The following is a 13,544-nucleotide window of genomic DNA, read 5'->3' as shown; positions in this document are numbered from 1 at the left end:
CCATGGCTATGTAACCCAAATTTAGGCACTTGGCAACTGGCATGTACTTATGACATTTGTACAGTCCTGGGGTCATGTATCAGCATTAATCCTGTTAGCTCGTTTCTGACAAGTAAAGTCAATTGGGGGGGGGGAGGCCAGATTTGCTTAACAATTGCAAGATCCACTTCACAACTGCAGTGCTTCACTTAACAACTGTGGCATAAAGGTCGTAAAATGGGGCAAGACTAACTTAATGTTGTCTTGCTTAGCAACAGAAAATTTGGGCTCAGTTGTGGTTGTAAGTCAAAAAGAGTCTTCAGAGTTAACAAGGATGACACTCTATGGCAGGGGTCTCCAATCTTGGCAATTTTAAGACTTGTGGACTGCAAGTCCCAGAATTCCTCAGCCAGCAAAGCAAAGTTGGCTGAGGAACTCTGGGAATTGAAGTCCACAAGTCTTAAAATTGCCAAGGTCGAAGACCCCCTGCTCTATGGCACAACAGTATTACAGAATCTAGGCGTTCTGCTGTCACTATTAAATATTATTGTTGAATGTACACTTGTATAACACTTACCTGTTTGTTGGGATAGTAAAGCTAAAAGAAAGCAACTGATTCCAAAACGGGTCATTCTCAGAGATGGCTTCTCGTCCTGACAGTTTCTTTAAATATTCATTTTCTGGGAGGTCATGAATGCTGCTGCTTGCTGCTCCCATCTTCTCATTAACCCAGTCTTCAGTTTTTAAGGTTTCATGTCATCGATGAAAAGCCTGCAAACGGATTGAGGAAAGTGAAAATACAAGGACATCGTCACCTAAAGTACATCTGGAAATACTGGTACATACCAAGTGCTATAAAAAACAAGAGTTATAAAACCACAACGCAGAGCCCTAAATAAGAAATCCCAAGAATCTTCCTTAAAAAGAAAAAAAAATATATCCAAATTAAGTTTCAGTAAGGTAAAGGTTCCCCTTGCACATATGTGCTAGTTGTTCCCGACTCTAGGGGGCGGTGCTCATCTCCGTTTCAAAGCTGAAGAGCCAGCACTGTCTGAAGATGTCTCTGTGGTCATGTGGCCGGCATGACTCAATGCCAAAGGCTCACGGAACGCTGTTACCGTCCCACCAAAGGTGGTTCCTATTTGTCTACTTGCATTTTTTACGTGCTTTCAAACTGCTAGGTTGGCAGAAGCTGGGACAAGGAACGGGAGCTCACCCCGTTAGGCGGCGCTAGGGATTCGGACCACTGAATTGCCGACCCTTCTGTTCAACAAATTCAGCGTCTTAGCCACTGAGCCACTGCGTCCCAATACCAGTACATACTAAGTACTATAAAAACAAAGAGTTATAAAACCACAATGCAGAGCACCAAAATCAAAAATCCCCAAATCTTCCTTCAAAAAGAAAAAAAAGAAAAAAGAGCTCAAATTAAGAACTTATCACAAAAATGAGAATAATTTTTCCTCATTGTAATGCTTGTTTTTAGTGGTACAACTGTTAGAAGTGTGTAGAGATCAGTGGTGGGATTCAGCCAGTTCGCACCTATTCGGGAGAACCGGTTGGTAACTTTCTAAGTAATTCAGAGAACCGGTTGTTGGAAGAAATCTCCTTTTGTTTTTTCCCCACTTTGCAGGGCTAATCCTGTAAGGAAGGCAGGAAGGAATCATTCTGGGGTTGTTTCTAGCCTGATCTTCATTGACCTGCTTACAGAAACTGCCTCTCCGCTTAACCCTTATTACATTGTAACAGCTAAGGCCAAGCGCCCATCCACCTGAGTGACCTTGAGTTGGCCACGCCCACCCAGTCACATGACCACTGAGCCCCACCTACCCAGATGGTCATTAGGGCAGAGAACCGGTTGTTAAATTATTTGAATCCCACCACTGGTAGAGATTCTCAGTCATCCAGCATCCAAAGGTGCTTTTTTGGGGAGGCAACTGGGACTTTCTTGTTGCTTCTTTGAAGATGCTTCGCTTCTCATCCAAGAAGCTTCTTCAGCTCTGACTAGATGGCGGATGGTCCATTCTCCATCCTTCCACTCCCCGCTATTCAGTCAGAGCTGAAGAAGCTCCTTGGATGGGAAGCGAAATGTCCTGAAGGAAAGAAACAAAAAAAGTCCAGTTGCCACCTTTGGTGTAAATGTAGTAGTTGTAATGGTACAAAGTGTATGGTTTCATGAGACAGACGTTTTGCTCATCCTCAAGGATATCTCCAGAGATGCAATTTGCTGCAATTGAAAGTTATTAGCTAGAGCTTACCGTAATTTGAAAACAACACCAAAGGGAGTAGAATAGCTAATACAGGTGGTCCTCAACTTACAACCTTTTGTTGAATGACTGAAGTAATAACAGCTCTGGAAAAAATGACTTATGACCCTTTTTTCACACTTGTGGTGGTTGCAGCATCCCGTGGCCACACGATCAAAACTCGGATGCTTGGCAATTGACTCACATTTATGACGGTTGCATCCCGGAGTCATGTGACGACCACCTTTAGCGACCTTCTGGCAGCAAAGTCAAGGGGAAATCAGATTCACTTAACAACCATGTTACTAGCTTGAGAACTGCCACAATTCGCTTAGCAACCGTGGCAAGAAAGGACATAAAAATGGGGCAAAACTCACCTAACAACTGTCTTGTTTAGCTATGGAAATTTTGGGCTCAACTGTGGTCATTAGTCAAGGACTACCTGGGCACTAGAAAGCTGTCGAATGGCAATTAGGTTACTGTATTAGACTAATAGGCTTAAAATAACACTGAAATTTAAAGGAGACAAGTGTGAGGTTCTACTGTTAAGATAAAGGTAAACGTTCCCCTTGCACATATGTGCTAGTCGTTCCTGACTCTAGGGGGCGGTGTTCATCTCCATTTCAAAGCCGAAGAGCCAGGGCTGTCTGAAGACGTCTCCGTGGTCATGTGGCTGGCATGACTAAATGTCGAAGGCGCATGGAACGCTGTTACCTTCCCACCAAAGGTGGTTCCTATTTTTCTACTTGCATTTTTTACATTCAAACTGCTGGGTTGGCAGAAGCTGGGACAAGTAACGGGACCTCACTCCGTTATGCAGCACTAGGGATTTGAACCACCGAACTGTCAACCTTTCCGATCGACAAGCTCAGTGTCTTAGCCTCTTGAGCCACCGCGTTCCTCGTTCTACAGTTAGGGCGTCAAAAATAAAATGTACAACAAGACTGTTGTTGGCGCAATACTGGAAGAAGGAAGATTTGCCTACTATTCAAGAATAGACATTAAAAGTAACAAACCTAGCAGAGATGGCTAAAATATCAGCCTATCTCAAGGATCACTCAAATGAGAGATATAAACTGGAGTGGAGAAGATGGATTGACTATACTCAAAATAAATATGGGACTAAGAAATTCCAGATAGTTTAGGACTGAAGAAACAAGGAATGATATAATCTGTTTAGAGTTAGCCTAGCAAAGAGGAGTTAAAGCTCAAATGAAAGATGATACTAAGTTTCTTTAAGTTTATTGTAGAATATCTTTGTTAAAGATTTATACCCTGTATTGGTTCTGGGAAGTCGGGAGGGGGAGGGGAAGTTTGGGGGGTGTTCGGGTGGGGAAGGCGGGTGGGGAGCGAAACATTTGTAAAAGTTTTGTATTTCTAAAATTTTCAATAAAAAATAAATGGCCTGGGATGAAAGTTAATAGCTAGCTGTTAATGATAATATCTTGGAATTCAGCAATACTTGATTACTATTAATGAACAAAAACAGTGTGTATGTTAAAAAAAATTATTCAGAAATGGTTCATGCCAAATGAAATTAGGACCTCACTGGTAGAGTCAAATATGCTAATAGAACCTTCTTTTTCTATTTACAACAGACATTCTTAGTCATCATTTATTAATGCTTTAGTATAAAAGAGGACAAAAGCTTGTCATATTTAATTGAAATTTAGAATATGTGTGGGTAAAAAAAAGAAATAGAGATAGGACGTTGGTCTTACCTGAGCGTCTATTTTCAGAAGGGGGAGGGAATGGTCACACGTGGGTTGTTGTCAAAGCCTGATTGGTCCAAGACTGAGAGAAAACGCTTAAATACTGGTGCCTTCCATTCCTATCCCAGTTTCCTCGAAGGCGAACGGTAGAACTGAAAAGACAAAAAAACACACACAACAAAACCCCCGGGAACCACCCGGGCCCTCCCCTTGGCCCCGACGGAAAGGTCTCAGGGCGGGTTGTGACCATTCCCTCCCCCTTCTGAAAATAGACGCTCAGGTAAGACCAACGTCCTTTTTCCAGAAGAGGGGGAGGGAATGGTCACACGTGGGACATACCCAAGCTACCGTCCCAGGGAGGGAGAACGAGAATCACCAGGGCCCAAGGGGAGCCTCAACCGCCACCCCCAGAGGGTCCCGCCACCAAGGACACACTCGCATCTGCAAAGCTCCCAGACCATAGCGCCGGAGGAAGAAGCCGGGGAATCCAGAGGCCGCGCGACAGACGGCCTCAACTGGCCCCCCCCGCGGCCCCCGAGGCCACGCTCGTGTCGCTCCTAACAGGCTGGGCCGCGAACTCTGACGGGACTGGCCCGTCGACCCGAAACCCCGAGGGCTTCCGCAATGGCCCGGCGCAGCCGACGCCAACTGTGGCTGAAGACACGCTCGAACCCAGTGACCCCCGGCTGGAGGAACAGTCCACAAGGGCTCGACCTACGGACCCCTCGGTCCGCTGGCAAAGGAGCCGCAGGGCGCGGTGCGCGCCCAACCAATGCCAGAGCTTAGCGAAGGAAGTGGCCACCTACGGGAAGAAGGCACGAGCAAGGCGAAGCCTCGCCCCGCCCCTTGGAGGCGACGGGAACGACCTCAGAGCAGGGTGCCCAACTCCACGTACCCGGGCGGAGACAACCGCCACAAGGGAGCCAGCCGACGAGCATACCGAAGAGATTCGAAGAAGCCCCCCCTGAGCACAAGGGGGAAGAACACACGGGGAACCCGCGGACCGAGGGAAACCCAGAAGCCGCCCCCTACCGAGAAGCTCGATCAGGGGGACCTGAGAGAGGGAGAACCCCCACCCCCTCCAGGGCTGAAACAATTCCGCCACCAGGCGGCACAATCTTGTGGATTTCCGAAGTCAGGCCCCTCCTGCAGGAACTCCTGACGTTTGAGAGAAAGGTGCCCTGCCAGGCGAAGCCAGGGGAGGCCAGGCGGATAACACCGCCGGACGATACCCAGGTGGAACCGCAGCCGCGGTCCGTAAGGCCCCCAGGCATCCCTAGTCGAGAGTGACCCCGTTGGCTAGAGCAGCCTCCAACAGCTGCCAGACAAGAGTCATGGGCCGGATGCAACCCCAGGGATCAGGCGAAGCAGGACCACCACCCCCCGCTGCCAGGCCCACCCTTCCCGCGGGCGCCTCCGCGGGGGGCCACCGACAGCTGGACGAGGTCCGCGAACCAAGGCCCCTAGGTCCTAATGGCCCACCCCCATGGTCAGGGTCCCCATGGAACCAGGGGGACGGGAGGCCCCATACCGAGACCGCAGGTCACCTCCTTTCGAGGGCGCTTGCGCCCTCCACAGATCAGGATAGGAAATGGGTGAAACCCCAGGGAGGAATAGAACACGTGGCGAGCAAGGGAGTGTCGAACTGTCGACAGATCCGCCAAAAAAGAAGAACCGACGACTGAGGGAGTAGGCCCGCTCCCCTGGTCAGGGCCGCCCGATGCTGCCGAGCCGCCCGGAGACAGGAGAGCCCGGGGAGATTCTCGACTCTGGGGGCAACAGAGGCCCCACCGCCCAGACGTCCAGTCCCGAGCATTCCGGTCGAGGGCTGGAGAAGACCCCCCCCCCGACAGATGAGGGCCTGAGCGGTCCCCGTGCCAACGGGAGGTCACGCGATGCCCAGCTACGGGGCCCAAGGGAAGCGCAGAGCCCAGCAGGACAGCACTAGTGCCATACCAGTGACGAAGGGTAAGCCCCGAAAGCGACCACCTGCCGAGAGCGAACCGGGAGCCCCCTAACCAGGACGAGGCTCCCCAGGAGAGTCCAAGGGTCCGGCGGGCGGGACTATCCCTGCTCAAGGAACATCTCGCCCGATCTGATAGAGGGAGGTTGAAACCGAACAACATCCCTAAGGCCCTACGCCAGCGGGCATAGGCCGAGGTGGAGCTCCTGGACAGACTCACCCCCTCCCCTGACATGGAGCCTATGACCGACACCAGGCAAGCGGAAAGGGAAGAGGTGGACGCCGGAGAAGCCAGCCGAGGAACAGGACGGGGCTCCGAGCTCCTAGAACAGGCGCTAAATAACCGAAGACCTGAATAGGCTAGCCCGCCAAGGAATCAGAGCCCCCAGGATGGGGCGCGGACAAGCCGCCCGGGCCGCCAGGCCTTAGTGAAATCCGGAGAACGGAGACCAGACCAAGGGAAAAGCCCCGGGGGGGGGAACCCCAGGGACCCGCGATGACCGGCCAGAGCCGAGGAACGAAGATAAGCCCCCCGAAGAGCCACCAGGCCAGGGGCCTCCTGTCTGAAACCCCGAAGGACCGAAAGGGGGGAGAACGCTCTCCCCGCCTGTGCACTAGAGCGGTGCAGAAACAAGAGGGCCCGCTAAGCCTTCCGGCCACCCGTCCGAACCGCAGACAGATGCGAGAGGCGCTCCAGGCCCGGTCATCCGGAGGAGTCATCTGCACTCCCTGAAGGCCGAAGAGAAGGGCAATGGCCTGAACCACCGGGTAGCAGCCCCCCCCCCCGGCCCCGGGACGGAGGGATCCCCCAAAGAGCCGGCGGGGAGGAGAGAACCAACGCGGGAGCGAGGCAAGCAGAGGCCCGTGCCCAAGCGTCCAATGCCGGCCGCTCTGAGAACACGCCTAGCGGCTGATGGCCTCCAATGGGACGACCCGAGGTCAAGCCCCCCCCCGAGCGGAAGGGGTGCTGCCCCCCCCCTTGTGGCTGGACCGTCTGGACCAGAGGAGGGAGCCGTAGGCGCTCCTGAGGGATGAGCTGGAGAACTGCCTACAAATGGAAGAGAAAAATGCAAGATTATTGACAGAATCGGAAATCCATGCCGGCACATGACAAAGAAGATTTAGATCCGGCTCAGCCGTCACAAGTGGGCGAACTGTCCCGTGTCTCCATCCTCGGACCGGGAAGAGCCCCCCCCCCCCAAGGGGTCAGTCCTCTCGAAGGCATGGTCATCCAGAGACAGCGGGCCGAGCCGGTCCTCAGTCAGTGACGCCGGCAATGAAGCCCGGACGACGTGACCGAAGTGGTCAGCATCCTGGACGCAAACTTGAGCGAGCCCCGGTCGCCCCAGGGAGGAAGGGCGGGCTGCCCCGAGTCAGAAGAGACCCAGGCGGCGAGGCTCCCTGGGACGTGAAAGCGCTCCCGGCGCTGCCCCAGTCACTGACCGAGGCCTGACGAAACTACCGGGAGTTGAGTCCGCAGAGGGCGACCCCCGTAGCGGCAACGGGAGGACATCTTAGAAGCTCAGCGCGCCCGATGAAACCAGGGCAGCCACTAGAAGGTGACGGACTGCAACTGAATCGCCCAGGCAAGGGCCCAGTTACTCTAGAGCCAAAGGCCCAGGCCCCCAGACAAGTCGGAGGAATGCGTCCACTGAATGGTCAGCGCCTCCGTGCCAAGGGAGGAGTCGAGATCTCTTTCCAGACCATGGCCGTGGCAGAACGTGGTCCTGCCAGGATCAGTGGGCGGAGGCATCAAGGTCCCCCCCACCAGCTGGCCATGCACCGAGCCTGCCCCAGGCACAGCAAACAGTCTGAGCCAAGACGCCCAGAGATGGGCCCATCCAGGGCCACAGCTGCGATTAAAACGCCTGAGCCGGTCTACTCTACATAACAAAGGTCGGATTAGCCTGCAACAGAAACTCACCACCTGGCATCTTGGAACTCAATCTCCAAAGGGGAATGCTACAGATCTAAGCAGGCCAGGAAGAACCCCTGGCCTCAATAGAAATGGTTTTTTTTTTTTTTTTTTTTTAAATTATCATTATTATTTACTTATTTATTTATTTATTCATTAACTTTTAGTCCACTTTATTTTCCTAGCAAATTTCCAATTTCATCATTGACCGCGGATCAAGTAGGGGGGAACATAGCCCAACGATGGGCGCGGCGGAGAACCATCTAATCCTCTGTACCACCATAGGCAAAACCAGGCCCCGGGAGAGCCTACCTGCACACGGGTTAAGACCCTCGACTCACCACCACCCCCTGGATCCCCTGAGTGGGGGAGGGAGAGAGGGACCCCACTCTACCTGGAAGGAAGGGGAAACCTGCCTGGGAACCCCAGGGCAGGAAAACCAACCCCTAGGAGTGATTTGGGGGGGAAAAAAGGCCTGAGGCGGGACCAACCCCAGACCCTGGGATAAAGGTCAAAGGCTCATACATGTAGATCTGATGCAAGTCCCCAGAAATGTGCACGGCCCTCTGTTGGGCCCCACAGAACAACAGTTCCCAAATGGCTAACCTCTGAAGGAGGAAGGCAGAGCCAACCCAGAGTAGGCCCGGGTAGAATCCCCGGGCACCAGTAGCAAAAGGAAGACCAATATTGCAAGCCCTTAAGTTCTCATCTGCTAGTCATCCCTTACTGGCATCGAATTAAGCACAGTTGTGAAGTGCGTTTGTACATATATGCATGTATGTATGTATGTATGTATATATATATATATATATATATATATATATATATATATATATATATATATATATATATATATATATATATATTTGTATTTGAGCTGATAAACAAATAAGGGAGACTCGTATAGCCTATTACAATCCATTTAGCTCTCATCAGCTAGCCTTATAATAAAGGGAGACTAGTATAGGTCTATTTCAAGCTATTTAGACCTTATGTTAATTGCAATGTGAAAACCTCTGAGCCACAATACTGTCCCTGCACAGTGCAGCCCCTGACCTCCTCCCACGAGAAGGACTTCAGGGCAGAGGAAGACATGGGGGGGGGGGGGAAACACCCTCCCCCTCCCCCTGCAAGGGCTTTCTCACCTGCCGCCAGGTCTGCCACCTGGCCCTGGGGAAACTCCAAGCCCCCCCTCCATTTCCCCACTTACGCGTCCAGCCGGAAGGAATGGAGGATTCCAAGCCACTGTAGGCCCCACCGGGACCTGGGCCTGCTTTCTCTGCTGCCTGCCATGCCAAGGAAGAGACCGCACCAGCCAATGGACCTGGGTCGAGGCCCGGTCCTCGCACACGTGGCGACCAAGCCAACATGGCCGCCGGAACTTTCATTTTCGATCTGCGGCTCCGATGGCCCATTGAAAGGCCGTGCTGAGGCAGGCAAGGACGGGAGGCAAGGACGGGGGAGGCCACGCGGCTCTCAGGCACGCTCCCCCTCCCCCAGGAATGCTCGTAGCAGTCCGAGCCGATTCTCTTGCCTCTCCTGGCTATTTAAAGGAGAAGGCAGCCTCTCCAGCAGCTGAAAGGAGATCTGGCACCCCCGCACCCGGGGACGGGCTGAGACTCTGGGCCTGCGGGCGGGAGGCAGCATGCCCCACTGGGCCCTCCCCCACCGCCCGGGGCAGTGAACTGTCCCTTGGGGCCGCAGCTGCTGAATTTAGTAATTTAGAAATCTTTTAAATGCCCAATTAAACCAAATAAGACCAAATTGAATAAAGTAATCCTACCAGTAATTCTCAACAGTTCTTGGACCAGAAAAGACTGAGAGGAAACTGGGATAGGAATGGAAGGCACCAGTATTTAAGCGTTTTCTCTCAGTCTTGGACCAATCAGGCTTTGACAACAACCCACGTGTGACCATTCCCTCCCCCTCTTCTGGAAAACGTACAATTAATCTCTACCCATCGATCAAGAATCTACCCCAAGTATAAAAAGTGGAAAGAGGGGGACATAACTAAGGCAGAATATCAGCAAATAGCCCGAGCCTATAAAGTTGAAGTAAGGAAAGCTAAGGCTCACAATGAAGAAAGGCTTGCCACAAAAGTAAAAAATAACAAAAAAAAGTTTCTTCCAACATGTTAAAAACAAGAAAAACATTAAGGAAACAATTGGTCCATTGGTCCATTGCTGGGAGAAAGTGGCAAGAAGGTGACAAGCAACAGAGAGAAAGCAGAACTATTTAACTGGATAGCCATTTGTTTGGAACGGTATAGGGTTTCCTGCCTAGGCAGGGGATTGGACTAGAAGACCTCCAAGGTCCCTTCCATCTCTGCTATTATGTTATGTTGTATTGTATTGTATTACCTCTGGGACATGCAAGCACTTAATTAGGTTAGCTAGCATTGTCTGGCAGACTTAGAGACGTGTCTTGAATTATTCCTTAAAAGATCCAAAGTTTCTAAAAGCATGACATTGATGGAAATGCAATTCTCCCAAGAATTCCCAGAATGTTATCATATGGATTTTATATCCAAACCAAATGCATGTATTGAAATTCTAAAACATTTATGTATTTAACATGTCAGTTCTAAGAGCAGGGTTGTCATCTGTTAAATCATAGAAGCAAGCCAACATACAGGTTTTAATCTCAATGTCCGGTTGAGATCATCCAAGGAGGAGGATTCAATACTATGATGTTCAATAAATATTTAATAGAGGCTTATTCGTCCTCAGAGTTCCTCAACACGAATTCTCTTGGAAAGGAAAACAAAAAAATAAAATAAAGCACAAAGTGCTTGGCTTTCCACTAAACATATATTTGGAGGCTCCAGTCCAGAGTTCCCCAACCTTTTCCTGGTTGTGACACGGAATGGAGGAAGGGGGAAAAGAAGGGATGATTGTGTGGGAAGGGCAAAGCACATGTGTGCGTGCATTCGTGCTCACAACATTTGTGGCGGCGCTCACGTGAATGGGGCAGTAAGCACCCATGATGAGGCTCGTGTGAATGGGACTGTGCAGAGTTGCGCACACCGGCCAGCCACTCATGCAGGCCAATGGCAATTAGCCCATGGCCCGGTAGTGGCCCACCTCTGCTCTAGTCCAATGCCATTATGCCATATGGGGCCACCTTGGTCTACCGATGGGATTCTGGATTGAAAAGTTGGCCCTTTGAGACTCAAGCATTGCACAACTGGGTGATTCCTGCTCCTTGCCTAGCTCCTGCCCACCGAGCAATTCGAAAGCAAGTAGATAAATAGGTACCACTTTGGTGGGAAGGTAACAGCATTCCGTGAGCTTCGGTGTATAGTTAAGCCAACCACATGACCATGGAACATAGCAATAGCAATAGCAGTTAGACTTATATACCGCTTCATAGGGCTTTCAGTCCTCTCTAAGCGGTTTACAGAGTCAGCATATTGCCCCCACTGTCTGGGTCCTCATTTCACCCACCTCGGAAGGATGGAAGGCTGAGTCAACCTTGAGCCGGTGAGATTAGAACCGCTGAACTGCAGATAACAGTCAGCTGAAGTGGCCTGCAGTACTGCACCCTAACCACTGCGCCACCTCGGCTCTTTGGACAACGCTCACCTAGGAAATGGAGTTAAGCACTGCCCCCCCCCCCCCCGCCAGGGCAGATACAACTGGATCAGTGGTGGGATTCAATTTTTTTTACTACCGGTTCTGTGGGTGTGGCATGGTGGGCGTGGCATGGCTTGGTGGACGTGGTTTGGTGAGCGTGGCAGGGGAAGTATACTGTGAAATCTCCATTTCCTCCCCACTCCAGTGGAAGGATTCTGCAAAATCCTCATTTCCTCCCCATCAGCTGAGACTTGGGAGGCAGAGAATAGATGGGGGCAGGGCCAGCCAGAGCTTGCATTTACCGGTTCTCCAAACTACTCAAAATGTCCACTACCGGTTCTCCAAAACTGGAGAGCCGAGGTGGCGCAGTGGTTAAATGCAGCACTGCAGGCTACTTCAGCTGACTGCAGTTCTGCAGTTCGGCTGTTCAAATCTCACCGGCTCAGGGTTGACTCAGCCTTCCATCCTTCCAAGGTGGGTATAATGAGGACCCGGATTGTTGGGGGCAATATGCTGACTCTGTAAACCGCTTAGAGAGGGCTGAAAGCCCTATGAAGCGGTATATAAGTCTAACTGCTATTGCTATTGGTCAGAACCTGCTGAATACCACCTCTGGACTGGATAGGGGTAACTTTTACCCTTACACTTTACGCCACACAGTTATAGTCCATCTATGTAATCCTCCAATTATTTTCCATCTAAAGGAAAGCAAAGAACCTTCTGTACAGTAGTAATAAAGCCGAGAGATTAAAGCTTTGCTTCTTCTTTTAAAGGGGGCACAGAGGTAAGCAAGAATTGCTGTGCTTTTCTCATCATGTTTTGGATGAGGTACAAAGGAAGCAAATATTTGAAGTTAGAAAAGATCGTATCTGGAATAATGAGGGAGAAATTTAAACCCAAATGAATCATAAGGCTGTACAAAAACCTTGCAAACAGTGACACTCTGGTACCGTGACCCGACAAATGCGCGAACGTCAAAAGCGCGCCGACAAAACCGCGGCGCTAAAACCGCGATGTCAAAAGCGTGCCGACAGGTTTAGGGTTAGGTTTAGGGTTAGATTTAGGGTTAGGTTTAGGGTTAGGGTTAGGGTTACAGCGCGCTTCTGTCGGCGCGCTGTTGTCGGCGCGCTTCAGCGCTCATTCGTCGGCGCGGTTTTGTCACCGCGGTTTAGTCAGGCGCGCTTTTGTCGTTCGCGCATTTGTGGTGGAACCCTCTGGTACATCTCTTGAAGCATAATGTTAAAACTAATACTATTCCTGCAGATTAAATTAACAGAATTGTTTGGGAGAATATGAATGAGAAATTCACTTACTTGCTTCCTGTAAAGTATGATATGGCTAAAAACGTGACCCGGCTACACAAAATCAACAATAAAGTTGGGAGGCCCACAAAAAGCCGGAAAGCAAATGTTTCATTTCAGCAGTCACCTCCAATACGTTATTTTATTGCTGTGCCTCAATGTACAGATGTTTCTTATACAAACATCCTATTTGAAGATCGTAAAACTTTTTATATAACCACCCCCCCCACACACACACACACAAATCCTTCTTACCTTCTGAATTTCAGATTGATTGTCTTGCTTGGTGAATTTCAGCCTTCCTGTAGAAGAGAAACCGACAACAACTATTATGAAGTGAATCAAGCACAAAGATCAAGCTTTTATTGTTAATTATGTCAGTCAAGATATGGATGTCCTCATTGTAATGCATTGTAAAGAAAGTCATCCTCACAACCCATCCAGAATTGCTAAATGGTTAATGGGTACCATATTGTTCGGTGTATAAGACGCTCCGAAGTATAATACACACCTAGATTTTGGGGAGGAAAACAAGGGAATAGTATCTGTCTTTGCCTCTCAGCAATTTGCCCCCTTGCAACAAACAGCACAGACAATATACACTGTAGTGTTATATTTCAGGCTATACTTGTACAGATGCTGTGACATCGGACCTGGGTACCTGAGAGACCGCCTCCTGCCAATTACCTCCCATAGACCGATCAGATCTCACAGGTTAGGTCTCCTCCGGATTCCATCCGCCAGCCAATGTCGGCTGGCGACCCCCCCGGGGGAGAGCCTTCTCTGTTGCAGCTCCAGCCCTCTGGAATGATCTCCCTGTCGAGCTCCGGACCCTTACGACCCTCCCGGCTTT

General features: G+C 50.5%; 1 long non-coding RNA gene across 1 annotated transcript in view; it reads right to left on the bottom strand.

Annotated features, from left to right (window-relative positions):
• Positions 1–562: 562 nt before the first annotated feature.
• The window catches only part of LOC116505378, a 31,621-nt gene continuing 18,639 nt past the window's right edge, over positions 563–13,544 (bottom strand). Inside the window, exons 2-3 of the long non-coding RNA XR_004254932.1 lie at positions 12,947–12,993; positions 563–750 (exon numbers count right to left, since the gene is read on the bottom strand). This is a non-coding gene — a long non-coding RNA (uncharacterized LOC116505378). The remainder of the gene's footprint in view (positions 751–12,946; positions 12,994–13,544) is intronic.

The sequence above is a fragment of the Thamnophis elegans genome, chromosome 3, assembly GCF_009769535.1.
Source record: "Thamnophis elegans isolate rThaEle1 chromosome 3, rThaEle1.pri, whole genome shotgun sequence".
Taxonomy (NCBI): domain Eukaryota; kingdom Metazoa; phylum Chordata; class Lepidosauria; order Squamata; family Colubridae; genus Thamnophis; species Thamnophis elegans.
This window is presented reverse-complemented; position numbering and strand designations above follow the sequence as displayed.